This window comes from Macaca thibetana, chromosome 20, assembly GCF_024542745.1.
Source record: "Macaca thibetana thibetana isolate TM-01 chromosome 20, ASM2454274v1, whole genome shotgun sequence".
NCBI lineage: Eukaryota > Metazoa > Chordata > Mammalia > Primates > Cercopithecidae > Macaca > Macaca thibetana.
The window spans coordinates 68,375,975-68,403,740 of record NC_065597.1 but is presented as its reverse complement, the minus strand read 5'-3'; the positions used below and the strand labels follow the sequence as shown (position 1 = coordinate 68,403,740).

The window sequence follows — 27,766 nt, the reverse complement described above, 5'->3', positions numbered from 1 at the left end:
TTACCTCCCACTTATAAGTGAGAATATGTAATGTTTGGTTTTCTGTTTCTGTGTTAGTTTGCTAAGGATAAGAGCCTCCAACTTCGCCCGTGTTCCTGCAAATGACATGATCTTGTTCTTTTTTATGGCTGCATAGCACTCCACAGTATGTATGTATGTGTATATGTGTATGTGTGTGTATATATATATATATATCACATTTTCTCTATCCAGTCTATCATTGATGGGTATTTAGGTTGATTTCATGTCTTTGCTATTGTGAATAGTGCTGCAATGAATATACACATGTGTGTCTTTCTGTTATCCTTTTCTCCTTTGCCTTTCCTAAACCATGCAGTTTGACATATGATGAGGCTACTTCTACCACTGACGTAGAGACTGTGGATGCCAGGATGCCCAGGAAAAGGTGGAATCAGCCTGTAATCCCAGCCTTTTGGAGGTCCAGGAAGGTAGATCATTTGGGGTCAGGAATTTGAGACCAGCCTGGACATCATGGTGAAATCCTGTCTCTACTAAAAATGCAAAAATTAGGCAGACATGGTGTTGCATGCCTGTAATCCCAGTTACTTGGGAGGCTAAGGCACCAGAATTGCTGGAACCTAGGAGGTGGAGGCTTCAGTGAGCCGATATCATGCCACTGCATTACAGCCTGGGCAACAGAGCAATACTCTGTCTTAAAAAAAAGAAAAATTTGAAATCAGCTGGGGTGAGACCTCAACAAGTGTAATTGTCCTGTGAAGCCCATTTGCATGTGTGAAAGAATAAGATAAAAACAGAAAACACTGAGCTGCTCTGAGACCGTGAGAACTCATTTGTCTTATATTAGATGATTATTTTACTCTTCTAGGCCTTTGATCTAGGCAGTTAGCTGGTTAGAATTTGTTGATGTTGTATTCACGTTTCTTTGAATCAGCAGTAACTCACTTAGGGATGAAAATGGGGCATGTGGCTTATAAGAAGAAAATAAATATCATTTATATTCATTTTTCTACTTGAAACTACTACTTGAAAACTGAGCCCATAGAGCTTATTGTACTAAAAGAGAACATTTCTCATTGGTGATTAGTATTTCAATCGTCACGAAATTCCAAAACTTCCTACTTGCTGAAACTGTAAGATGATGATAATGATGATTGTTTGAGAATGAGTCTCACTCTGTCACCCAGGCTGGAGTGCAGTGGTGCAATCTCTAGTCACTGCAATGTCTGCCTCCTGGGTTTAAGCGATTCTCCTGCCTCAGCCTCTTGAGTAACTGGGATTACAGGCACACGCCACCACACCTTTTGTATTTTTAGTAGAGAATTTTTGTATTTTTAGTAGAGAAAGGGTTTCACCATGTTGGCCAGGCTGGTATCGAACTCCTGACCTCAGGTGATCCTGTCGTCTCGACCACCCAAAGTGCTGGGATTACAGGCATGAGCCACTGTGTCCTGCCAAAACTATAAGATTTAATAATAATAATAATAATAAATGTTTATGGAACAGTGTTCATCAGGTAGTGTTCTAAGTACTTTACATGTATTAATGATCTTCATTATGTTATATTTATGTATCATCATCTGTGATCATCTGAAGTCCTTACAGTTTAAGGGAAAATCTGCATTTGATACTTACAGTGTGTGTTAAAGAAACATGTTAAAGATGAAGGAGGAGTATTTTTTTTATTATATTGATTTCTGTTTATAAATGCTGGGGTTTTGGTGGGGTTTTTTTTGTTTTGTTTTGTTTTTTTGTTTTTTTGAGACAGGATCTCACTTTGTCACCCAGGCTGGAGTGTAGTGGTGTGATCACAGCTCACTGCAGCCTCAAGCTCCTGGGCTCAAGCGATCCTCCCATCAGTCTCCTGAGTAGCTAGCACTAGAGGTATTCACCACTACACCTGGCTAATTTTTGTAGTTTTTTTGTTTGTTTGTTTGTGGATATGGGGTTTTTCCATGTTGCCCAGGCTGGTCTCAAACTCCTGGACTCAAGCGATCCATCTGCCTCAGCCTCCCAAAGTTCTAGGATTACAGGTGTGAGCCACTGTCCTGGCAAAATACTGTTGTTTGAAACTCTTCTTGAATTACTAATGTTGCTTTAGATGTTAAAGCCGCACAAAAAGTTTCTAACTTTGCTGTGACATTCTGCTTTCCCCCCAACACCTTACCAAATAATTGCCTTAATATACAACAATATCTGTTCTGGCTATCATGAAAATTAAGCCACTGGATTTGGGTTGGAAAAGAAGGTTTATTCAGTGTTATTTTTAGTATTTATATCAGATTGCCATTTCTAGCTTGGGACCCAAGACAGAAGTATCCCGTGCATTTGAAAAATGAAAAATCCACTGGAGGATTGATTATTCAAAACCCTGAAATGTATTGCCCCACCTCTACCATAAATCACACAGTTTTTTATTGTCTTTAGCTGAATTCTGGCACCTCAGTCTCGGCACTACTATTTATTCTAATTCTCTCAGCTTGAGTAATGGACGTGGCCCAAGCAGGAAGCCAGTCACCTCCTGGTCCCTTGGACTATCTTGGAAAGAGCGTGTGATTCCCTGTAGGATTAGAGGATTTGCAGTTCACTGGGCATATTATGCATTCCAACGTCTAAGTGTGGTTGTTTAATTAAACCCTTTGGTTCATTCAAGATGACTAAAATGTTTCTGGGCAGGACATCTTGAAAGTTATTAAAATTTCACAGCAAACACTTTTATGGCAGGAACTTTTATGAATTTTGTTTGGATTGGGGCGTTGCAAGAGGGTTACTTAAAATGTTTTGTTTTATCTGGAATTTATAATAAAGAAAAAAAACAGATTTCTTCTTTATCTCAGTCGTATTTTCAGTAAGAGTGCATTACAAAAAATCCACACCTGGATGACAAGTATGATATAAATGGACAAATATAATTACATATATGCATATCCACAAATACACATGCCCATTTTCTCATTCCTCCTTCTTTTTCTCTTTCAATCTGTCTATAAATGTAGATACTTGCATATACATATATGTTTATGCATATATTAAATATACAAATATGTATATAAGTATATATGCATATAAATATACTTATATGTGATTTGTGTATACATAAATACATGAGTGCATACATACCTGAATATGTGCATATATGCATATGTGTAGATATATTTAAGGGTTTTCAACCTTGGCCCTGTTGATACTTTGGATTGGTAATTCCTTTTTTGTGCAGTGTCCCTGACCACTAGGTGCTATTAGCATAGACACCTCAGTGATACCAATAATTGAAAAGGCACCAGGAATTTCCAAATTTTCCCTCTGTTGAGAGTCCCTGCTCATTGCTTGACACACATGCACACAGAGAAACCCATATATGTGTAGGTTATGCACTTACTGTAACAGACATGGAAACTACTGTCACCTAAGTAGTTTATCCCCAAAGGACTGATAAGAGCATTCACTGAAAATTCAGAGACAAGGTTGCATGTAAATGTTTCAACAAAACACATGGAAAAATAAATAATAGGCATGACGTATCATCATTGGAAAGGAAGGTACCTTTCGATGCAGACAGGTTGTGCCACAAGACAGCTGTGTGACCTTGGGCAAGAAACTAGATCTCTCTGAGCTTTAGTTCTTTTATGTTTGAAATGGGCGACATCATGATTATTTTTCACCACTTGTTGAATTCATAGATAAAGTGTACCTCCCCCTGCATCCTCATTACACATTGACTAAAGAAATAGAATGGTCTGGATCACGTGGCAACTTGGACACTGGGAGGTCTCTTGGCCACTGGCTGAGAATAAGCTGAACAAACTTTCCAAGGTGACAACTGCAGGATGCTCAACATTCAGTCAATTCAGTCAAATATCCATGATTCCTGATTTGCATCCATGTGACTTGAAGCAGCCAGTTGGACCAGGTTTCTGATTGAGTGTTTGGCCACGTGCATGATGGGTAAGGTTGGACTAACTAGTAGTCTGCAAGAACTGGCTAAAGGGCTCAGTCAAATGGTCTATCTGTTGTTTCAGATCCGATGGACTTTGCTAGGTTTGCACTGTGCTAGTGAGAGAGATGGGGAGTCTGTGGACAGTTTGCAAGGGGTGCCTCTCGACATTTTCATCCTGCATATGGGGCTGTGTCTGCCTTACCTGTCTACCTCCTTTATCGTCTTCCTTCATTTGTTCTCTTCCTCCTCCTCCTCTTGTTTTTGTTACTTGGATTTTCAGGATGTCAAGCCCTGGCATTTTTAATATAAATTGGTAATATAATAATATATTCTCTTTATTCTTTGTCATTAGTAGAATGTTTTAGAAATATCAATATAAAATACATTTGAATGTTTTCATTAACATTGTAACACACCCAGTATTAAATCAGAAAGTGAATGTTCAGCAAACACATATTGATCTCTTGCTATGTGCCAACAACTATTCCAAGCATTTGGTATGACTGTACCACATTTATTCTCCAAACCAGCCTATGAGTATGGTCAGGGTATGCCACATGACAGCCGTGTGACCTTACGCAAGCAACTAGACCTCTCTGACCTTTTTTTGAGACGGAGTCTCGCTCTGTCACCCAGGCTGGAGTGCAGTGGCTGGATCTCCATTCACTGCAAGCTCCGCCTCTCATGTTCATGCCATTCTCCTGCCTCAGCCTCCCGAGTAGCTGGGACTACAGGCGCCCACCACCATGCCCTAATTTTTTTGCATTTTTAGTAGAGACAGGGTTTCACCCTGTTAGCCAGGATGGTCTCTATATCCTGACCTCGTGATCTGCCTGCCTTGGCCTCCCAAAGTGCTGGGGTTACAGACGTGAGCCACCGTGCCCGGCCGACCTTTAGTTCTTTTATGTATGAAGTGGAGAGACATCATGGTCACTTTGTAAAATGTATCCCAAAACAAAAAGATATGGAAGAAAGGCATATTATCTTTGGTTGATATTATCTTTGTTTGTAGGTGAAGAAACTGAGGTTTAAAAAACTCACATATGTCAGGGCTAAGCAGAAGGCCACCCCAGGAAGTTGACCCCATACTCTTTATTATTCATAGTATTAATACATGTTGAGAGAGACTGTAACTCTGTCACCCAGGCTGGAATGCAGTGACCTGATAATAGATCACTATAGCATCAAATTCTGGGACTCAAGTGATCCTCCCACCTCAGCCTCCCAAGTAGCTAGGTTACAGGCATGCATCTTTGCACCCAGCTAATTTTATTGTTCTTTTTGGTAGAGACATGGTTTCACTATGCTTCCCAGGCTGGTCTTCAACTTCTAGTCTCAAGTGACCCTCCTTGCCTAGCCTCCCAAAGTGCTGGTGTTAGAGGTATGAGCCACTGCACCCTACCCCTTTTTCTTTGTTCTTAATGATTATGTTATAATCCTGGATTTCACATAATCAAAACTTTTCATTTCTAATGGATTTAAGAAATTCATTAAACCTCTGAAGTCACATACAAAACTCTATAACTATCATATATTTCTTTTTTTTTCCTGGAGAGAATGTTCATAGCTTTTAAATCAATATCTCAAAATGATCTTTGTTTTCACAGCAAGATTAAAAATAATCATTATGTAATAAAACTTTTTTTCCTATTTCTTACGTCAATCTACAGCTCAATCTTAAATAGTAGTGTTGTTATCAAAGGGTAACTCCAGAGAAAAAGAATTAAAGTAAATAAACATTTATAATAATATATCTTTCATCTCTTCTTTAGAATCTGTTCTAGGAAAATGCCAAAGTCTTCAAAAAAAAAAAATAAGCACCCTTGGGCTTTGCGTTAACTACACTTCAGTCCTTGAGATTATCTTGATCTTGAAAGTTGCTGGCCTTTGAGCAACTTCTTCAAACCCTCAAGATGCCTCCCCATAGACCATACTGGTCCTTTTTCCTGAGCCAGCCATTTCAGTACACATCTTTGTCATTTCTTGTCATATTGAGATCAAGTTTGGCCATCCTCTTTGCAAAATCATATTCAATTTTCTTAAGTAGGATTGTATTTTTGGCATGCTTCCATTGGAGTCAGAGCCAGCGACCACTTTCAGTTGCAATGCTCCTGGAGAACAGGAACTTTAATTAGGACACAATGGGGTTGGCCTAGGGCTCAAGTTAGAGTCCGTATTCAACCAATGTTACCGCTTAAGCCTGTAAATGTATGGTATGCAACTTGTGGGTACTTTCCAGTTTTCACTGACGTCCAATATTGTGTAGTGTGTAAAGATCGGAGGGTTTAAATCCAGGAGCTGTGAGGTCATCACACCCGAAGGAGGCAGGCTGGGTCATCAGACGTATGGCTGTCTTGGTTTCATTTCCATGTTCCCACTTCTGCTCGCGATGGGGCTAAAAAAGAGATATTCCTTTACTATAAGAAAAACTCCGTATCCCAAGTGAAGCTAATTGGCAATTGGTGTTTCATGTCAGAGGCACAGTAGGGAGCAGTGGGGATTGTGGCAAAGTGAGGAGCTCATGCCTGCCTTCACAGTGCTGCTGCACCTCAGCTGCATACGCCATTTTCATGAAATAGGAATATACCAGACTTTCTGATTGTTTACTGAGAGAGTCTGAAAACTCTTATTTCTAGATGCAGTATCTCCATTCAATTGTTTTTACTTAGTCTAGATTATTTTTATTGATAACATGAAACAGTGGCTTTCTATGTCTCTCTAGATCCCAACTAAAATAATACATATCTTGTATTTAGTTTTGAAAAATTTTTCATAAAGGTATAGAATTCTAGATTTTGAGTAATTTTCTTTGAGAGCTTTGAAGATGTTATTTCATTATCTTCTGTTTCCTGTACTCTTTAAATTTTTAAACTTTTAGGTTCCAAGGTATAGGTACAGGATGTACAGGTTCATTGCATAGGTGAACATGTGCCATGGTTGTTTGCTGTAGCTATCAACCCATCACCTAGTATCAGTTGAATGTTTGAAACTCTATTTAGGTTAAACAAAACATAACTTGCGGGGAGTTATTTGGTCTTTGATTCACCATTGTTGACCAACAGAGGCTATTATGATTGGCAAAACATACTTTTATAATCAAGGCAAAAATAAATACAATTTTAAATCTGATTTTTATAACTTTTCTGAGAGGTTAAACTTTTGGAGAGCTAGAGAAAGACCTATGCTGATAAACAAGCCTACTTAGCCTTATGTTTTTGTTTGTTTGTTGAAAGATGTTTGCTTGCTCACTTAAGGATACTCAGCATTAGAGAAAATTTGCTTTTTTGAAATAAGAAAATAACTTCATGTTGCCCTTTTTGTCCATCAGTCTTGCATAGTGCTTTAGACAGTACTTCATACACTCATGCAACTCTTCACAAATTACCAATTACTTTTCCTTTGGGTTTATCTAATTTAATCCCTACAGTCTTGCAAATAGATATTCAATTCTCCCAGCCCATAGCAGCTTGAAACAGTTCAACAAACACAATTAGTCCATCCCTGAAAAAATATATATAGATTGCAGTATAAATAGAAATTTCTTTTCCACTTCAAGTGTGGCATAAATTATCACCCACCTTAGATGAATGATTAATTCCACAACTGTTGAGTATGTTTTTACTTTTATCTAAGCAAATATTTTGAGATTTTTTTTTCATAACTTAGTTTGATACCTAAGCTGGTAAATGTTTTGTTCAAGTTTGCTGAAGCCAAGACTAATTTAGAATTAGGGAAGTTAGGACTGCTTTCATATTTGAGAGAAAATTTGGAAGGAATCCTTAGCCTCTCCACAGCCACCACCCTAATCCAATGCAATCCATTCGCCTCTCACCTGGGCAGGTCCAGCAGCACCCTCCCTGGATTCCTTGTCTCCGTCCTTGCTCCCTGGCATCCCCCCACAGCGAAGCAGCCATGGAGATTGTTCTGAAATGATAACCAGAACGTTTTCCTCTTGAATCTGTGATTTTTTTTAGTGGCCTCCTGTTGAAAGCAGAATTAAATTAAACTCAGTGTTTTGTTTTCAGGCTCTGCATTATCTGGCTTCTCTCCACTCTCTTCCTTATAACTATACCAAACCATGGTGGCATCCTTTCTTTTCCACAAACGCCAAGCTTATTATGAACCTAGGGCTTTTTGTTGTGGCTCATCTATTTATCGCCAGGCCGTATGGTCGCCTCCTTTTTTTTTTTTTTTTTTTTTTTTTTTTTTTTTTTTTTTTACCTGAGTTTGAATGCAGTTATTCCTTCTCTTTTCTCCCTGGTAAAATAGGACTCTTGGATTTTTGTTGTGCCGACTGCTGTGGCATCAGCACCAAGGACAGCGCCCACCTAGGGCATCCAGATGCTTATTAAATATCAGGTTCAATGACTGGCTGACTGACTAATCAAAGAGAGCTAGAGTATAAAGGCTTCAGAGTCAAAGTCGAACTCCAGTTCTGCCATTCACCAGACAGGCAAGTTATGTAACCTCCCTAAACCTCAATTTTCCCATTTTGAAACAGGGATGAGAACACTGTCTCCCACATTAGGATACCCTATGTGTTCTTTTCCTATTGCTCCCCAGCAATCAGAAATCTAATTGGCAGGCAACAGCGAGCACTTGTTTATTGCATGTGTCTGGAGTACAATGGGGGCCTTGATTTAGGCGGCACTCAGTCATGTGTCTGCAGGTCAGTTGGTCATCAAGTGAGGAGGCTCAGCTTTGGAGGGAACTCTGGTCCCTGTGTCTCAAGTCCTCCGCTGGGGAATAGTAGCTACCCCAGAAATGTTCTCATGGTGAAGGAGAAGTACAAGAGAACCTTCTACTGTGCAAACACTTTCAAGCCTTTAACCGCACCACATCAGCTGCTGGTTAACATTCCTTAACCAAAGCAAGTCTCACAGACACACCCCCAGAGGAGGGGACACCCACAGCCAAGGGGTGCACATCCTCTGCACACGTAGGTGGAGAAGGAGCAGATACTTCTCTACAGTGATCTATCACACACTAAGAATTGTGCAAGATAATGGGTGTTAAGTTCCTGGTATGTGATAGGCGCTCAGTAAATGTTAGCTAAAGTTGAGAATAACTTATTTTTCTGTAAGACCATGTGCCTGCCACAATAATATGAAAGTAATGAATAGTTTTATGTTAACAAAAGCTAAAAGCTCCCAGGTCATACTTAAATGAATGTATATCCTGACTCAGGAATGATGTGATTTTAAGAATACATTAGCGACTGCTTATCATTACACATCGCTTAATTTAGCTGAAATGGAATACGGGAAACATAACCTCTTTAAATCCAGGTTAATGTACATTTTCATGGCAGGGAGCAAGCTCGGTGCTGTGCATCTAGGTACTTTAAAATGTGGTTCCAGATACTGCATGTTCTCACTTATAAGTGGGGGCTAAATGATGAGCACTCATGGACCCATAAAGGGGAACAACACACACAGGGGCCTATCAGAGGGTAGACGGTGGGAGGAGGGAGAGGATCAGGAAAAATAACTGATGAGTACTAAGCTTAATACCTGGGTGATGAAAAAATCTGTACTACAAACTCCCATGACACAAGTTTACGCAAATAACAAACCTGCACATGTACCTCTGAACCTAAAATGAAAGTTAAAAAAAAAAATAGAATATGGTTCTGGAAGGAAGAATAACTCCTGATTTTGGAAAAGAACTCTGAATAAAGGCAAAGACATCAGAGGGAGATGGCTCTCAGTTTTGAGCCTTGGTTTATTTATCAGTTGGGGATACTACCAGCTCTCTCACAGGGTCCCTGTGATGTTTAGAAAAGGGTCTATGAAGCATTAACACAGTGAGTGGCACGTGAATGGCTTTGCGAATTCTTGCTCCCTTTCCTACCTGCTGCTCACTCCCTTCCCTGTTCATAAAGAACTGTGCTGTTGGCCATTTTCAGTCTTCGGCTCTTCTAGTAGGATGCCCTATGTGGGTATCAGAATACATTTGTGCAGAATCTTCTAGATGAGCCCCTTCATATGTTTCCAGTCCTTTGGGGGAAAAGGTAGGATCATAATGAACAGACACTTTCATGCTTACACTTGCTGGCTTGGCTGAGTTAAGAGCAGCATTACTTAATTTCACCCATCACAGATGGTTTTTACCTGTCAACTCAGCCATGAGCCACCTTCCTTCCAAAACTAGGCATTTCTTCTTTATGGTGAGTGAACTTGGTTTATGACCTTCCTTTTTATAAAAACACTACTAGTTGCTTATAGGAAATTCAAGTACTGCAGATAAGCACCAAGAAAATTAGAATTGCATGTTATTCATCGTCCAGAGATAATGTGAATTAGCATTATCATTAATTGATTTTTCTATGTGTCTAGGCAGAGATATATCAGGGAAAATGCTGTTTATAGCAATTGCCTTTGTGAATAATCATTTAGCTATCATCTGTTTGTAATCTGTATGTGTATCCTACCTATATACATAACAAGGTAAATGTTGCTATGTGTAGCCAACAGCCATCGCCCAAGAAAGGCGGGTAGCACCATCTTGTTCTAGGCAAGGTCCCTTTATCGGTGGAATCCCAGATACGTTTGATTTTGCAAGATTGAGAGTGGGAGCCAGGGAATACAGCACTGCTCTGCATAATAGAGGGAGGGAAAAGTAGCGTTCCAGGAATAGGACTGATAGGAGAGGGAGGGGAAGAGAGAAATGGGAGAGGGAAAGGAAGGAATCAACACTGAAAAGAACAGAAAACTGGGGTTTAGGTGGTGTCACCACCAACCTTCAGCTAAGTTGACTACATTTTTAAATGTTTTTTGCAGGGGTGGGTTTGTTTCCATTCCTCCCTGTCTTTTCTCCCTTCTCTTCATTTTCTTTTTCTTTGCTTCTTTTCTTTCCATTTGATGGACCCTGAAAATGGTACAATAGAGAATAAATGAGATAGGAGGAGCCTGGAGGACAATAAGAACAAAAACTACCTGAGAATTTGCAGGAACCTGGGGACATTTCTAGACTCCCAAAGGCCATAGAAATTGGAGCTTTATACCAATTTTACTTACATCCCCAAGGAGAAAGCATTTTTCCAGCTATCTGAGTTCTCTCAGACTTCCCACATTGTATATCAACTGCTTATATGTTTTGTAGTTTTTAATATAGCTATATATTGTGAAAGAGTTCCTTCTTCATAGGCTTCTTTCTTAAAAAAAAAAAAAAAGCCTGTAAGAATAAGAATAATGAAGAGTTGAAGAATAAAATCATTGAATGGGTACCAGATTTAATTTTATTTGTTTTTTATTTTTTGCACAGACCCAATTGCTGAGCTTTTTCTTGTGCTGTTTCTGGTTTCCCACCATAACAAACCGACAGTGATGAGCAATATTGTGTGTATATCTTAAGCACACCCAGGACTTTGTGGAATCAGTTCCTACAAGTGGAAATACTTGAATAAAGGTTATGCAAATGTTTAAGCCTTTTGATACACATTGTTAAATTATCTCTTCAGAAAGGTTAAACCAATTTACACTCTCAACAGTAGTGTTTAAGAGACTCCTTCTCTAAATCTCCTTTAATAATGAAGAGAAGCATTATAAAATCCTTTCCAATTGCCATTTTTATAAAAAATAGAACGTATTTGTTTTGCCTGTATTTGGTAACTCTAAGAATCCCTCCCCTTTTATTCCCATAGGGTTTTGAACCAGTTGTGTTTCTTCTGGGAAAATCTGCTTCTTCATGTCTTTCATGCTTTTTATTGATTTTTGAGAGAAATATCTTTATGTTTTATTTTTAAAATTCAAATGTAATGTTTTTAAATGGTATGTGAAGCATGATTTCACTTAGTAGACATTTGTGGATTAGCCATTAGATGAAAAATAACACTGGAGAGTAAAACAGATGATTTTTTTTTTGCCATTCCTGGGAGCATGGGATGCTTATATTGTTTACTGGTGACCATGGATGCCGAGACAATGATTAAATGTTCTAAAGCCAGCTTAATGATTTAAAGCCATTTCTTCATGTGTGTCTTCTAGGTGAAATCCTTCCTAACTGAGCCACAAGAGTTTCCTGCTTCATCCCCTCAACTCCAGCCTCAACTGCTGTGATTACGCTTACCTTCTCTCTGCTTTAATTAGTTTTTATCTTCTCCCTCCAAGAAAGTAAACGACCTGAAGGCAAAGACTAACAGTCTATACCCCAGGGACCGGGATCATAACTATGTCCACAGCAGACACTGAGCAGGCGTTTAGAGGAGTGCATTTTACCGTTAGACTATTGAAGAACGTCATACTGCATTTTTCAGAATTTTTTATGTACCCAGGGCATTTTATGTGAATGTATTTACCAGGGAGGGTCATGCTGGGTATGACCTTTATGTCATTCTACCAAAGAGTCAGGCGCCAAGAGGGCTGCAGTTTCTCTGGCTACTCAATGTCCTTCTTTTAGGGAACTTAGGACACTGGGTGATTCTTTAAAAAAAGAATAATGAATTAACTTTTAGAATCGACAAAAATGGTATGCGTTTATCATGTACAACATGACATTTTGAAATACGTATACATTGTAGAATGGCTAAGTCAGGCTAATTAATACATGTATTACCTCATATACATTTTTGTAGTGAGAACACTTAAAATCCACTTTTCTAAAGATCTTCAAGAACATGATCCATGTCATTAACTATTGTCACCATGTTAAACGAAAGATTTCTTGAAATTATTCCTCCTATCTCACCGAAATGTTGCATCAGTTGACCAACATCTCCCCAACCCTCACCAACCCTAATCCCACCCTAGCCCCTGGTAACCAAACTTTTATTCCCTACTTTTATGAGTTCAACTGTTTTAGATTCTACATGTAAGTGAAATCATGCAGTATTTGTTTTTCTGTGTGTGGCTTATTTCACTCAACATGACATCCTCCAGGTTCATCTATAGTGTTGCAGTGGACAAGAATTTCTCTTTTTAGGGCTAAATGACATTCCATTGTAAATACATAGCGCATTTCTATCCATTCATCTGTTTTTTGTTGCTGTTGTTGTTTTGTTTTGTTTTGTTTTGTTTTGTTTAGGCAGAGTTTTGTTCTTGTTGCCCAGCCTGGAGTGCAATGGTGTGGTCTCGGCTCACTGCAACCTCTGCCTCCTGGGTTGAAGTGATTCTCCTGCCTCAGCCTCCGAAGTAGCTGGGATTACAGGTGCCTCCCCCACCCCGCCCCCATGCCCACCTCAGCCTCCCGAAGTGCTGGGATTACAGGCATGAGCCACTGCGCCTGGCCATATCCATTCATCTGTCAATGCACACTTAGGTTGATTCCATATATTAGCTATAGTGAATAATGCTGCAGTGAACCTGGGAGTGCAGATATCCCTTCACAATACTGATTTCATTTCCTTTGGATATATACCAAGTAGTTGGATTGCTGGAGCATATGGTAGTTCTATTTTTAATTTTTTAAGGAACCTCCATACTGTTTTTTTCATAATGGCTGTACTAATTTGCATTCCCACCAACAGTGGGGCACTGGTGATTCTTAAAGAGAGTCTTCAAGGAAAATGCAAAAGCTCTACAGTATTTAGGTGGTGAGACAGAAAGTGGAGAAGGATATTGTGTTCTAGTACACTGCAAACATGGCAAGTGAATTTGAAATTCAGAATAGGAAGAGAAGGGATTTGTTTTCCAGCTCAGAATTGCAGGTAGAGGCAAGATATGAGAACTCCTATATCTTAAATCATCAAAAAGGAGGAAGGAGCTGGTTCTCCTTTGAGAGATTTTTGTTTGTTTCCCCCATATCTCCATTCATTCATTCGTTCATTCAAAATTTTAAATTTCAAGTTTCTCCTCCATTGACTTGAAAGTAAGTAGAAATATAACTTAAAAGCAAACTGGAAAACAAATTGCATTCACCACTCTGTGCTTGCTCATTACAAGTAAAGGTTACACATCTGGCTGGGGCAGAAGTCTTCAACTGACAGTTCCTAGGCCTTTTGTATTTTGCTGTCTTTTTGCTGTTTCACCTTGGAATTTGTCATTAGCACTGAAATATCTGGAAATTTTACATAGACCTTTATATTTCTGGCTTTTCATTAAAAGTTGGAAGATCTGACAAAGCTTGGCCATCATCCAATATAACAGCTATCTGTTGAGCTTTGGTAGTTGTTAAATGTTTTGGGTGTAGCCTGAGTGTTTCAGTTAACCTACTTTACTCATTGATGTCACCTACTTGTCCTAGACCTAACCTTTTCCATTTACATTCTTTTTTTTTTTAAATTTGAGTCACACAACACTACAGGTATTTAGGTTAGCTATTATTATTTCCACTTTCGATGACATTAGGTATCTCTGGGCTAATGTTAAATGGTAACGTCAGATCTGGGATCGGAACGTGGTACCCTAAATTCAGACCAAGGGATCTTTCCGTAACTCATACGACCTACCCATATATGGCAGAGCTGTTATCTTAGAGCCTCCAAAAATGCATGTGTGTAATCACACACATTTTGCAAACTTTGTAAATAAGCATGCAGATATGTTAAAGGAAGTTCAACATCTTGAACTTCTGATAATAAGCCCTTCTGGGTAAATGAGTGCTCTGCATCTTTTCCATCTTTTTCATTTACACTCTTATAATTACCTTTAAACACAGCATCACTGGACACAGCAAACATATCTAGGTTAATCTGTTTGCATTTTGATGACTCCGCTGGATAAAATCTCTTCTCCACCTTTCTTGTTTCTTTGGAAGAAGCGAAGACCAAGACAAAAGAACGTGTGGTTCATAGTGGCTTCACCATTCACAGGTATTCTCCTGGGGGTCAAATCAACAAACCATTCCATCAGTTCTGTGGAGCTATTCAGAAATTCATGTTGATGTCAGTGGCATCAAGGAAGAGAGGAGAGCTGTCAGGCTTTGGCTTCATTGGTTCATTTTTACTCTAACTGCTTTGCATGGTGTTTTCCGACTTGACAACCCGTCAATCTCTTCATTGTCCTTAGGGTAAAGTCTGAGTTCCCAGAGAGACTTCAGGATCAATCCTCTGCCTACCTATACATCCTTGACCTTGCCATCACTTCCTTTCTAACCATCTGCAAAACCTTAAATGCACTCTTACCTCTGAGTCATTTCTGGACGTCTCCTCTGTCTGAATGCTCTCATCTCCTGCCATTTTTCCTTTTTTGCTCAGCTCATTTCTATATGCCCATCTTGCCTAAGCTTTGACATCACTTCTCCTTACCCTGCTTTTTAGGCGGCCTAGAAACCCCTCCTCCATCACCACACGGTATTCTGTGCCAATCTATGGAACCTCTCATTACTTATCTTGCTGCTTCCCTGTGACTGGGAGTTCATGAAGGGGAGGAATCTTTTTCTTGTGTCTCCAACACTGAGTCCAAAGTCTGCACGTGAGAGTTCTTGAGAAATGCATATTGGAGGATTTAATATTTTGTATGTTTCATTACCTGAATCTGAAGAGTCTTTATATAGGAGCTCTCTTGTATCCAGAAAGGGGAATATTACAATGTGAGACAGCAAAGGAAGAATTACCTTTAAAATACATTATGATCTTAGCAGGGATGGAAGCTGTAAAGCCTCCTAACATGTTTTTGAGAGTATACTCCACTTTGGGCATTGTGCTGTTGTGCTAGGCATGCCCCTTCCTTCCACCTGTTATTTTAATTCTCACATCAACCCTATGACCCCCTTGTTTGGCAATGAGGAGACCAATGAGTAAGGAAGTGAAATCGTTTGCCTAAAATCACACAGTTCGTTGTTGGAGAAACAAGGATCCCAGAAGGAGCTGTTTGGCTGCCAGGACTCATAGTATTAACTACTCTGTAAAGAAATTCTTGATTCATTTGCCTTTAGCTCTTTTCTTGGATTACTTATTCAGCAGGAAGACCAACCCTGGGCTCCTTAGGTTAATTGGGTTTATTGGATTATCTATCACGTTTCTTTGATTATCCAAGCCAGAGTCTCCATTGCCAAGGTATCACTGGCCTGACTAAACAAACTGGGGTCCCTGAAGACTCCAAATGTCATGTTCCTGTCTTTTTTTTTTTTAATCAATATATACCCATTTTAGGTGGCATTTTGTTATTTCTCTTACTGTGCCAACTTATCATGGTATTCCAAAGGATCTCCTAGGTATATAATCCTCTCTGTTGCAACTTAAAAAAGGAAAGATTTTTCTTTTCAATCTCATCTTCTGATTGGAGGTGAAAGCCATTCACATCTAAGTTAGAAAGACATCCACAAGTCATTTTTGCAATTGTTATTATCCTCAAACTAAATTATAGGCATTATGTCTCTGAAGCATTATTGCTCATACCTAGAAGGGTACTTTATGTTGTATTTCATACAAGGTTGAACAAGAAGAAAAAGACTGGACATTTAGAATGAGCGATTTTGGTCTGAAATAGGTATAAATTTTTTCAAGAACGTGGTCTATAAATATTGTACCATCATTTATCTAGAGATTTCAAGTTTCAGTTCACTCATTAATGGCTCATCCTTTAATGAGAAGATGTTTTCCACAGTTGCTTTAGTTTTACTTCCTGTTGTGTTCTGAGTGTGCATAATTTTGGAACTTTTTAACAATAGTGTTTTTAATATTTTATTCATAATATTAACATTAGCTATTATTTAGGGAGTATCCCCAATGTACCAAAATTAACACCATCTCTGATCTTTGCAACACTGTTGAAAAATAGAAAGATTGTTTCTATTTTAGACAATGAGACTGAGGGTAGAGATAGGACTTGCTTAGTGATAAACAGCTGGTTAAAGCCTGAGACTTGATAGAAACCAAAAATTGCCTGACCTTAAACTCTGTGCTATTTCCATTCTGTCACACTACTGTGGAAACTTTGTGTACAAAAAAGGTTTAGTTAAAAGGATATTCATTGCAGAGTTGTTATAATAGTGACTACTTGGTAACAATATAAGTATCCACTGATAGGCGATTGGTTTAATAACATTTTGTTATAGCCACATAATACAACATTATTTAATGTTTAAACATGCACTTTAAAAATAAGTGAATATGTATTGCCATTGCAAGATGTCCAGCTTATATTTAGTGTAAAAGAGATTTTGCAAAAGAATCTGCACCATGTTACCTGTTTTTAAAGCAGGTTTATATTTGTGCATGCATGGATGTATCCCTAAGCAAGGTCTGGACCAGCACTGTTCAGCAGAAATACAATGCAAGTCACATCTGCAAAGTAATTTTGCTAGTCATTGAATTAAAACAATAAAAAAAAATGAAATGTTTGTTTTAATAAATGTTAGTTAACCTAACATATCCAACATATTTCAATACATCATCAATATAGAAATATTAACAATGTATTTTACATTTTTTGGGCTAAATCTTGAAAATTCAGTGTACATTTTTATACTGATAGCACATCTCAGTTCGGATCAGCCACATTTCATGTGTTCAGTAGCCACATATGGCTTTCAGTTACCTTATCGAATAGCACTAGTCTAGAGGAAGTATAATAAGATCATAAAGTGTTCACTTTGGGATGGGGTGATTATGTGTGTTGGTGTTAGTTTATTGTCTCCTTTTGTCTTATTTGCATTTCCCAAATTTCCATAATGAATACATACTGCCTTTGTAATTTGGAATTAAAATACACTGTTAAAGTCATCGTTCATTTTTAATAGGGAGTGGTGAGCTTCTAAAATACACTGTTAAAAATAAATACATAAAATGTAAATCTGTGACCTAGTTTCAGTGGAGGCAAGAAGCTGGGGGTGGTATGAGGTTGGCTGTCCTCTCTACTCCCTTGCCTTCTCGCTCTGTAACCCATGCTATCAAAAGCCAGGCCTTTGGAGCCCTGGAGGGGAGAGAGGTTAAGCCCCACCTACACAGTCAGCAAGCAGATCTCTGGGGAACCCCCCTTGCCTGCCAGAAGTTCTGAGGTTTGGCCTCAGATTCATTTTCAATCTCTTTGAAAGACAAAGGCGGCTGTCATGGGAAAAGCCTACACTAGTTTGTCTCAATCTTTTATGGCATTATTGCTGACCTTTCACCAAGGAGCCTTTTTAGACCTTTTTTTCCCCTTCCTAATCACCATTCCCCTTCCCTCATTAAATTTTAATACCACAGATACACTCTATATCTGTTTACACCATGTAAACCGTGTGTGTGTTGATGTATGGTGGCCCTCTGGATGGCCACAAACCAAAGTAATATCTAAAATTTCTTACCCTCTTGCAACTAAGAATCCATGTTCACCCCTTTAGGGTAAATAATCGCTCCCTGTCTCATTGAGAAGAATGCCTGGGGCCATGTTCACTGGCGCTAAATGTCAGTAACATGGTTGTCCTGTGAGTTGCATTTAACTTAGAATCTTGGGCCAGAGTCACTGGCTCTCTCAACGTTCTACCCACACATCTTTTCCTTTGTGGATACCTGTCACTTCCCTATCCCCACTAGGGCAGCTGAAAGGCCATCATACCCGGGAAACCTACCCAAGTCTCTCTCCCTGACCACATGGGAAATAGTCTTTCTGTTTTTCCTGTGGCATGTGCAATGGCTGGCATTCCCTGTTACTCGTTCTTGTCCTGTCTCCTCTGCCCTCGGATCGGACCCTCCTTGAGAATGGGAGGCTGTATAATTTCATTTCCTGTGTGTGTCTAGAGCTGGGCTTTGCATGCCATCGTCCTTCAGTAAATAGTTGTGAAACTGAACGAAATTGCCTTCGGAAAACGCTTTCCGGTCCAACTGTTTCTCTATCAGAAAATCTCATTAAGACTTAATCGCTAACATCTTCCCATCCCCGGGGTCATGCTGTAATCCCCAGCAGAGAGTGCGATCCCTGACTGGGAGGAAGTGAGAGTATCATTTCTTTCCCGGGACCCACACGCTTCCTGTGTGTTTCCCACCACCGAAAGGTCACCACCTAGGGGTAAAATTACACGCAACCTCATGAGACTTGCTGCCCCTCTATCTTCCCTCTTTGATTTCTGAAGTCACTGTATGGAAAATGTACTGATTGCAAACTGTGAAATAGCAGCCACTGGGAGCTGGACTGGTATGGCTGTCAGAAAGCCATACCCCCTGGCTTTCACCTGCCTAATGAGCCGATAGCCCGTGCTTTGTCCATTAGAGACCTCGCTGTCTCCCATCCCAGGCCACCCTTGCCCACCCGTGCTTATCCACACGTACCAAGAGCCTCCTCTCAAGAACTCCTCTTCCAAAGGGAGCTTTTACTCCCAGCTCTCCTCTGTACCCATCCTTGGGTCCAGTGTTTATTTCTTTGTGGCCAGGAAATCTCTCCCTTGCTCTGTTCTGCATAGATGTTCCCTGTGTTAGAATTTCACTAGAAATGAATGGAAGATTTGAGGGCTGCAAGAGCTATCATCGTTGATAGCAAGCAGTTAGCTCAGGAAATTAAATGGAAAGTCCCTGCATTCTGGCTGGATTCTGTTACTCTTTGGGCAGGGAATGATTTGGTTACAGGGAGATTCCATCTTCGTGTCTCCTACTTTCAAGGGAGGAGAAGGGGAAAGAAAGCTGAACGGAGCCTAATGAAGGAATTCTGTATCGACAAAACCCTGACATTTGAGATGTTCAATGTAATCAGCAGAACTGGTAGCTTTAGGCAAAGATCACTGCACTGAAAAATAAAATTCAGTTGGCCGTATTCTGTTCATGAAAATGCCTTTTTATAATTCACCGCTTCCAGAGGTACCAACCGTAATTTCTTGACTATTTTATCCTGGAGAGCTTTAGGTATGGTTAACAATGTGCCATGTACAGAGAGGCATGCATGCACAACATAAAGATCTTAATTACATTTTCAGTTCAATGTCCTTCTTATTAATTATTCTAGTCACTTTAATTTATTCAGTCTCCATATTTTATACATTAAAATGAGTGAAAATGATAAGAAATAATAATGATTATATTTATTGACTGGACATTTGAGATTCATGTCTAAATACACTCAACTTGGGAAGATTTCACATTCTCTTTCGCTGTGGGCATTTGCCTGTTTCATCTTCTGCATTCTCCTAAACCCTCTCTCTCTGTGTCAAGGGGGGAGGCAAATTACTGCAAGTAGATTATGAAATATTGTTGTACATGCACGTAAAAATGTATGAGTACTGACGCATCTGTAATTTCCTCATAAGTATGAGATTCCTATTAGAGATCTATATATCATATGAGCAAAATAATATCCATCCCGTACTATATTATTTTACTAACATGATGGCTGAATTTCAAATGCACTGCAAAGGTCATGGTTGCTGTTCTATTAGAGCCATTTAATCTCATTTGTCTCCCCATTACTAACCTCAACTTTATTAGTTGCTGCAACTACTGCTGACTTTGAACCGAGAAAGGGTTCCTCTAACTGATGTCATTTCAGGCTTTGAATTTACAAGTAAGTGACCCTGATTTAAAATTATTAGGGCCCCTGGGAAAGGAGCACATTAAAAGTTTGCAATGGTCCTCTGGTTTCCCATGAGGTGAAGTTTTTAGATGGAAGAAAGATGGATCGTGTTTCACCTATGACATATTGCACACCTTTCCAAGCACTTGTATTCCCTCACCTCTTGCCCCTCTTCAAACTAGTGATCACCTCTACCTTTGAGAAAACTAGTAGCTAAAATGAAACAAAGCTACTTTATGAAAAGTCCCCAAGAAGCAATTTAACCTGCTTGACCATGTCCATCAATCTGTCACCTGGAGAGAAGCTGTTGACACCAGATGACCTCTCCTCCACCATCACGCTATGAAGTTATCACTTGAGTAAGGGCTTTCTCTTTGATGCTATACAATTAAACTGAAGGAAGGAAGTCTTTTGCTAGTAGGGAAGCAACTGCAAAGACAGGCTAAACCCTATGGAAACACCTTCCCCTATCAGGCACACACATGTAAATTATCTTTAACCAAAAGCAAATGGGTTCCCGTCGTTCAGCCCACATCACATATAAGATATTCCTAGGGCAGGAACTTTTTTTTTTTAATGAGTGACACCCCTGTAGAGTTCATGCCATTGCATAAAATACTGCAGCCATTTGCATTTAATGGTGATACAAATACGGCTGTGAACACTGGGAACATCATTTACTGAGAGAAACAGGAGATAGTATAAATCTCCAAAAAAAAGGATTAAGGTAAAACATAGTTTCAACTCCAACAATTTCTCTATATTTTTTATTATTTCTAATAAAGAAGGCTATAGCTTTTGAGATTTTATCACTAACTTGAGAGGTGACCGTTTTCTGATGCTTATACATCACTCACTTAGCCATGAACTTGTAGTTACAATGCCACGTGCTTTATCAGTAGCTGGTGAGTTAATTAGGAGGAAGGGAAATGTTTTCTTAAAAAACTACCTTTTCGCTGGGAAAGATAATTTTATGTGTGTGTAATAAGAATCTAGTATACCTGGTGTGTTAGGTGCCTAATATATTGTAGGCACTTGGTAAATAATTCTGGGATAAATGAATGCCTACCAGTTTATACTGTCATTATCCCTCCCCTCCCTGATTTAGTAATTTCAGGCTCAAGTAATTGTTACCAGTGCTTTTGTGCAATGTGTGGCTTGTCTTTTGTCGTCATTTATAAGCTCCATAAGAACAGAGACTATTTACTGTTTTGTTTCTATAAATATATAACCGTACATTGTGTATATGGACCCTTAAATATGATGGCTTAGAGGAGATAGTGAATAACGTTTTTGTCCAGAAATCAAACCGAGACTTTCATATCATTATGGAATCGCATGCTGTTAGCGTAAAGTTGTTGTATATAGGAGAAGTAAAGCTGCATTTTCTTTAGCCATTGATTTAGACTTGCCAGATGATATCCAGACATGCCTCACTCCTGGTTTGAGTTAACAGGTGAAATAATACAGTGTGTGTTTTGTTAAAATTTTATTAAATGACTCTCTTACAAAATTAAGCAAGAAAACAAAATGAAAGAAAGAAACAAAAACCATTAACCAAAAATCACCCACAAAACTACCAAACTGTTTTATCCTGGGTGATAAGGCACTCTTTGATTTTTTTTTTCATGCATATTGATGTACTCTTTCCCCTGTTAACTGCTTCTGGTCTCTCTGGATCTCCAAGGCTGCATCTTCGGGGAATATCTCATCGCATCTCCATTATGTGTCATGTAGAGACTCTGTAGGTAAGACAACAGAGTCTGGCTAAAGGGTACGTTTGGTGTTATAGTCCATTACTTTATTGATTTTTTTAAAGTTTCTCTAATGTTCTAACGAGAATATTTTCCACTCAATCCTGAAGGATTCCAAAGCTTTTTACAAACCTCAGGGTAGAACACACATGGACTGATTCCCTAGGCTGGCGAACAGCAGGGTCCTTGGAAAGACCAAATGGAAAAATTGCTTTTCCGTGAACCCCAGGTGCAAGAGTTATGGAACCCCCTATCTAATGAAGGCCCTGGGGGAGTTCTGATGCAGTCACTGGGGTTGGACCCATCATTTTGGTGAATGCTAGGCTCTGGTCAAACACCTATGGCCCTTTCAAGGGTCAAGAAAGTTCATGGCAAAGAATTTGAGTCTCTTCAGGAGATGGTGGAAGTTTCTCCCAAGCCTGCCTTGGCCTCTATGACTCCACCTGAAAAATGACCCAAAATGGACATAAAGGAATTTGGAGGGACGATGGTATCCATTCAGGACTTCCTCTGTAGGACACATATTCGAAGAGCCAATCCACCAGAGCTCCAGCTGTAGCTCTTGCTTGTTTTGTCTGCGTGAATTTGGGTAAGTCCCTTAGCTTCTCTGAGCCTTAGCTTTCAACTTTGTAGAATAGTTCTGAGCATTAAAGGAGACAGTATATGATGTAATAAAGTGGAACTGATGAATGGCGGGCTCTCAATAAAAGTTGGCTTGTAGTTATATCATTGTCATCACTACTACTGTGGTGATGTCCAGACGTCAGGGCATCAAAATGTGTCCTCCATATCCTAGCGTGGGGCCCAGCCTCTATTTGGTGCCTAATAGTTAAAAGTTGGATGCTTGTTGAGTAAGTGAATGTATGACTCCCTTGTCGTCTACCTGCCAAAGGGAACGCTTGATCAGCATAGGAGATAACTCACTGCTGTAACTTTGCTCTGAGCTCTTGCTCCTTCATCAATCCATGCTTTAAAGACTTCCTTGTGCAGAGGCAGTATAGAATGAGGCTCAAGAACTCAGGCTCTATAGGTTCTCTCTGCTGAGCTCTTTAGTTGTCTGACAGGATGCCAGTCCGAGCATCATTTTCCTTATTGATAAAAATAGGCATCATCATCATAATGGTATAAACCTGCTAGGATGGTGAGAACAACAAAGTAAGATCATGAGAACGTGACACTAAGAATCCCCTGGAGAACTCTGAAAGCATTACTGATATGCAGACCCTCTCCCCAAAGTCTTGGATTCATTTGTTCAGGAGGCAAGGTCCCCTTAGGCATCTATAGTGTGAAAAGCCCTCCAAGCGATTCTAATTTAGAGCCTTTGCAAGTCATTAGTTAAGGGGTGGTAGGGTGGCTGTTGTTAAATCATCATAACGTTTTGTCTTTTCCTGATTATCCCTTTCTCTGTTGGTTTCTTTTTCACATTAATGGGAAAAGCAATTATGCACCTTTTTGGAGGTTTCACTATGTTTTCCTTTTGCTGGGGGTACCATTTCTGGGAAATATGACACCAAAAAACTTGGCAGTAAGTGAAAAGGTAAATATCTATAGAAATGGCTCTATAGATATTTTTCATATATCTATAGATATGGATCTATGTATTAAAATTTAGGAAATCGGTTATTTCTACTGCATTAAGCCACATTTTCATGCATACATAGCCCGCCATTTTATGGTAGCTGTTGTTAAATCATCCCTAATATTCTGTCTTTTCCTGATTATCCATTTGTCTATTTTTTTTCATATTAATGGGAAAACCAACCATGTACTTTTTTGAAAGTTTCACTTTGTTTTCCTTTTGCTGGATGTACCATTTCTGGAAAATATGACAACAAAAAACTGCAATAAGTGAAAGGTAAATAAGTGGATATATATCCAGAGATGTGGATCAGAGTTATTTCTACTGCAATAGGCCACATTTGCATGCATGCATAGCACCCCGTTTTATGGGACAACCATTGCTCCTCATTCTGGGTCCAGCTTTGATTCCCTGTGGCCACTGCAGCCTCTGGCTCATCTCTGCAGCTTTGGTAGCTGTCTCAAGTACCATCTGCAATCTGTCAAGGAGGGCGTGGAGGTGTCCTGAGTAATTAGCAGGTGTCTTGGTTATCACCAAGGAGAGGACATCATGCCTGGCATGCATGGATGGCAGAAGGGTTACTGCAAAGGCAGTTGTAAGCTCAGGAATCCAATTCTTTTTCTAAGTTAGTGCTGAAAATGAGGCTGACTCAGAGATGGGGTATCAGAGATGGTGGTATCAGAGACAGGACAAGAGGGAAAAAATTGTGTTCTTATTTGAAAGCCACAGCCTGTGTGGAGAGGCCTGCTGTTCAATGCCGTTGGACAAGAGAGTAAAATCTCTGGGACCTCCATTTACTCTAGGAAGTGTTAGAGGGTGATAGGAAAGTAGTTTGTGCAGACTTCTGCGGCCTCTTCAGGTGGAATTATTGTTCTCTCCTCTAGTCTCTCAGAGTCTGTCCACAACCTCTGAATAGCCGTTATTACTTGGTAAGGCACTCAGCAAATGAGAAACTAAATGCGATTGTGAATGCTTTACATTATATGTAGTTCTTCTCTGTTAGATTCTAAGGCACTTAATAGCAGATGTCGTGAGTTACTTTGCTCAGGATATTCAGCACCAGGAAGGTACTAGGCACACATCCTTAGTACCCAGGAAGCACAGGGGAGTTGAAGATGCTTTGAAAGACCTGTTTGGCCCTTCAGGTAGACATGCATGGGCCCTGAAAAGCCCCAGAATTCTGATGCTCTCAGGAATCAGCAGGAGACTAGAAGCCATTGATTCTTAACTCTGGCTGGGTAGCAGGGCTCCTTGGAGAGTTTTAACCACTCTTGATGCCTAGATCCCAGAAGAGACCAATTTAAACCAGTGTTTGTGGGTTCGGAGCCAGGGTACTTAGAGTATTATAGTTCCTTGGGTGATTTGGGTTCAGGCAGGACTGAGGACCACAGCTCCATAATGAAAGAGGATGGCTGAGCTAAAAGTGGTGATAAGAAGTAGATGGAGGCAGGGCACAGTGGCTGATGCCTGTAATCCCAGCACAGAGAGGCCGAGGCAGGTGGATTACGTGAGGTCAGGAGTTCAAGACCAGCCTGGCCAATGTGATGAAACCCCGTCTCTACTAAAAATACAAACATTAGCTGGGTGTGGTGGCAGGTGCTTGTAGTCCCAGCTATTTGGGAAGGAGGCTGAGGCAGGAGAATTGCTTGAACCTGGAAGGCGGAGGTTGCAGTGAGCTGAGATCACGCCATTGCCCTCCAGCCTGGGCAACAAGAGCAAAACTCAGTCTCAAAAAAATATATATATATATATATATATATACATATATATATATAAAGTAGAAGAAAGGAGTGATATTACTGAAAGGAGAAATGAGACATAGAAGGAACTCGGGGGTTTTGTTATATCTTTAGCCCCATCAAACCTAACACCCTTAAAGCTAGACACTGTGCTTTTAGCATTTTTCATTGTTGCCCTGTTTCATACTCACAGCGATCTTAAACAAAATGACTACCCTCTTTGTAGCAAAGGAAAGGAAGCTTATAAACTGATGAGCTAGGCTGCTGAACTCCAGACCTCGAGCATTTAGCCAGTAAGCTGTGTTCCTTCAAAAAGACAAGGTAAATGTGAAGGAAGAAGGGAGTGAACTGGACAGAAGACAAAACAAAATTGGTAAATGCAAGGAAAGCTTACGGGCACTAAAGCAAAAACAAATGAGCAGCATTCATAGTTCTCGAAGGCCTCCAAGGTCTTACAATTAACTGAGAAGGTGCAAAGCAAACCCAGTCATCTCCAGCTTACAATGACAGGTCTGGGGTGGCTCACAGTAGTCCAGTGTCTTGCTCAAACTCACATAGTTAAGTCTCTGAGCTAGTTTTTCTGTAAAGGCCAAAAGCTAAGTATGTTAGTCTTTGCTGACCACGTAGTCTCTGCCCCAACTATTCAAATCTGGTATTACAGCATGAAAGTGGCCACATGCAAACTAATAAATGTGGTTGTATTCCAATAAAATTTGATTTATGGACAGTGGAATTTGAATTTCATATAATTTTCATGTGTCATGCAATCTTATTTTTCTTTGGATTTTTCTCAACTTAAAAAAAATGTAAACAATGATTCTTAGCTCTTGGCTATATCAAAACAGACAGTGGGGCAGATTTGACCCTTAGGCTGTCATTTGCCAGCCCTGGTCCAAACTTTAAAGCAGGCAGAGGGTAAAAAGTTGGTGGGATTGTAAACTAGTTCAACCATTGTGGAAAACAGTATGGCGATTCCTCAAGGATCTAGAACTAGAAATACCATATGACCCAGCCATCCCATTACTGGGTATATACCCAAAGGATTATAAATCATGCTGCTATAAAGACACATGCACACGTATGTTTATTGCGGCACTATTCACAATAGCAAAGACTTGGAATCAACCCAAATGTCCATCAGTGACAGATTGGATTAAGAAAATGTGGCACATATACACCATGGAATACTATGCAGCCATAAAAAAGGATGAGTTTGTGTCCTTTGTAGGGACATGGATGCAGCTGGAAACCATCATTCTTAGCAAACTATCACAAGAACAGAAAACCAAACACCGCATGTTCTCACTCATAGGTGGGAACTGAACAATGAGATCACTTGGACTCGGGAAGGGGAACCTCACACACCGGGGCCTATCATGGGAGGGGGGGGGGAGGGGGAGGGTTTGCATTGGGAGTTATACCTGATGTAAATGACGAGTTGATGGGTGCTGACGAGTTGATGGGTGCAGCACAGCAACATGGCACAAGTATACATATGTAACAAACCTGCACGTTATGCACATGTACCCTAGAACTTAAAGTATAATAATAATAAATAAATAAATAAATAAAATAAAAAAAAGAAAATTGATACATGGCTGTTTGAGACATTTACCCCCAGTCCACCTTCCCACAGGAAGATCCATCCGGCCAAGAGTCCAACACTTTTCACTTTCCATAACTCAATCCTACCAAGCAGTTATTTGTAGAATCCATTTGCGGTTTTCAAACCAGAGCCTCTGGACTTCAAAGTGGGCCAGTCCCATTCTTTTTGCCTTGAAATGAGTATAATAAGCCCCCAGACACTTTGTTCTACCAATATTTATTGAATTACTAATAAAGGCTAGACTCTGCCCTGGGCACTAAGGGTGCAGTAGTTGTCTTAGTCTACTCTGGTTGCCATAGCTAAGTGCCATAGACAGGGTGGCTTAGACAACAGAAATCTTTTCTCTTGCAGATTTGGTTACTGGAAGTGAGATCAGGGTCCTAGGATGGTCTAATTATGCTGTAGTGTCTGTGGCTTATGGACAGCGGCCTTCTCCCTGTGTCTTCCCTTGGTGGAGAGAAAGAGAGGGGGAGAGGAAAGAAGTGGGTGTGGAGGGAAGATGTCTTTTCTTTCTTTTTCTTTATGTTTTCTTTTCTTTAATTAATTAATTAATTTATTGTTTAGACAGAGTCTTGCTCTGTCACTCAGGCTGGAGTGCAGTGCATGATCTTGGCTCACTGCGACCTCCGTCGCCCACGTTCAAGCGATTCTCCTGCCTCAGCCTCCCGAGTAGCTGGGATTACAGGCACCCACCACCACGCCTGGCTAATTTTTGTATTTTTAGTAGAGACGACACTTCGCCATGTTGGCCAGGCCGGTCTCAAACTTCTGACCTCAGGTGATATGCCCGCCTCGGCCTCCCAGTGTTCTGGGA

General features: G+C 39.9%; 1 protein-coding gene across 7 annotated transcripts in view; it reads left to right on the top strand.

Moving 5' to 3' along the window:
* Positions 1-27,766, top strand: part of RBFOX1 (RNA binding fox-1 homolog 1) — a 2,487,135-nt gene that overhangs the window by 2,014,614 nt on the left and 444,755 nt on the right. The window lies entirely within an intron of this gene.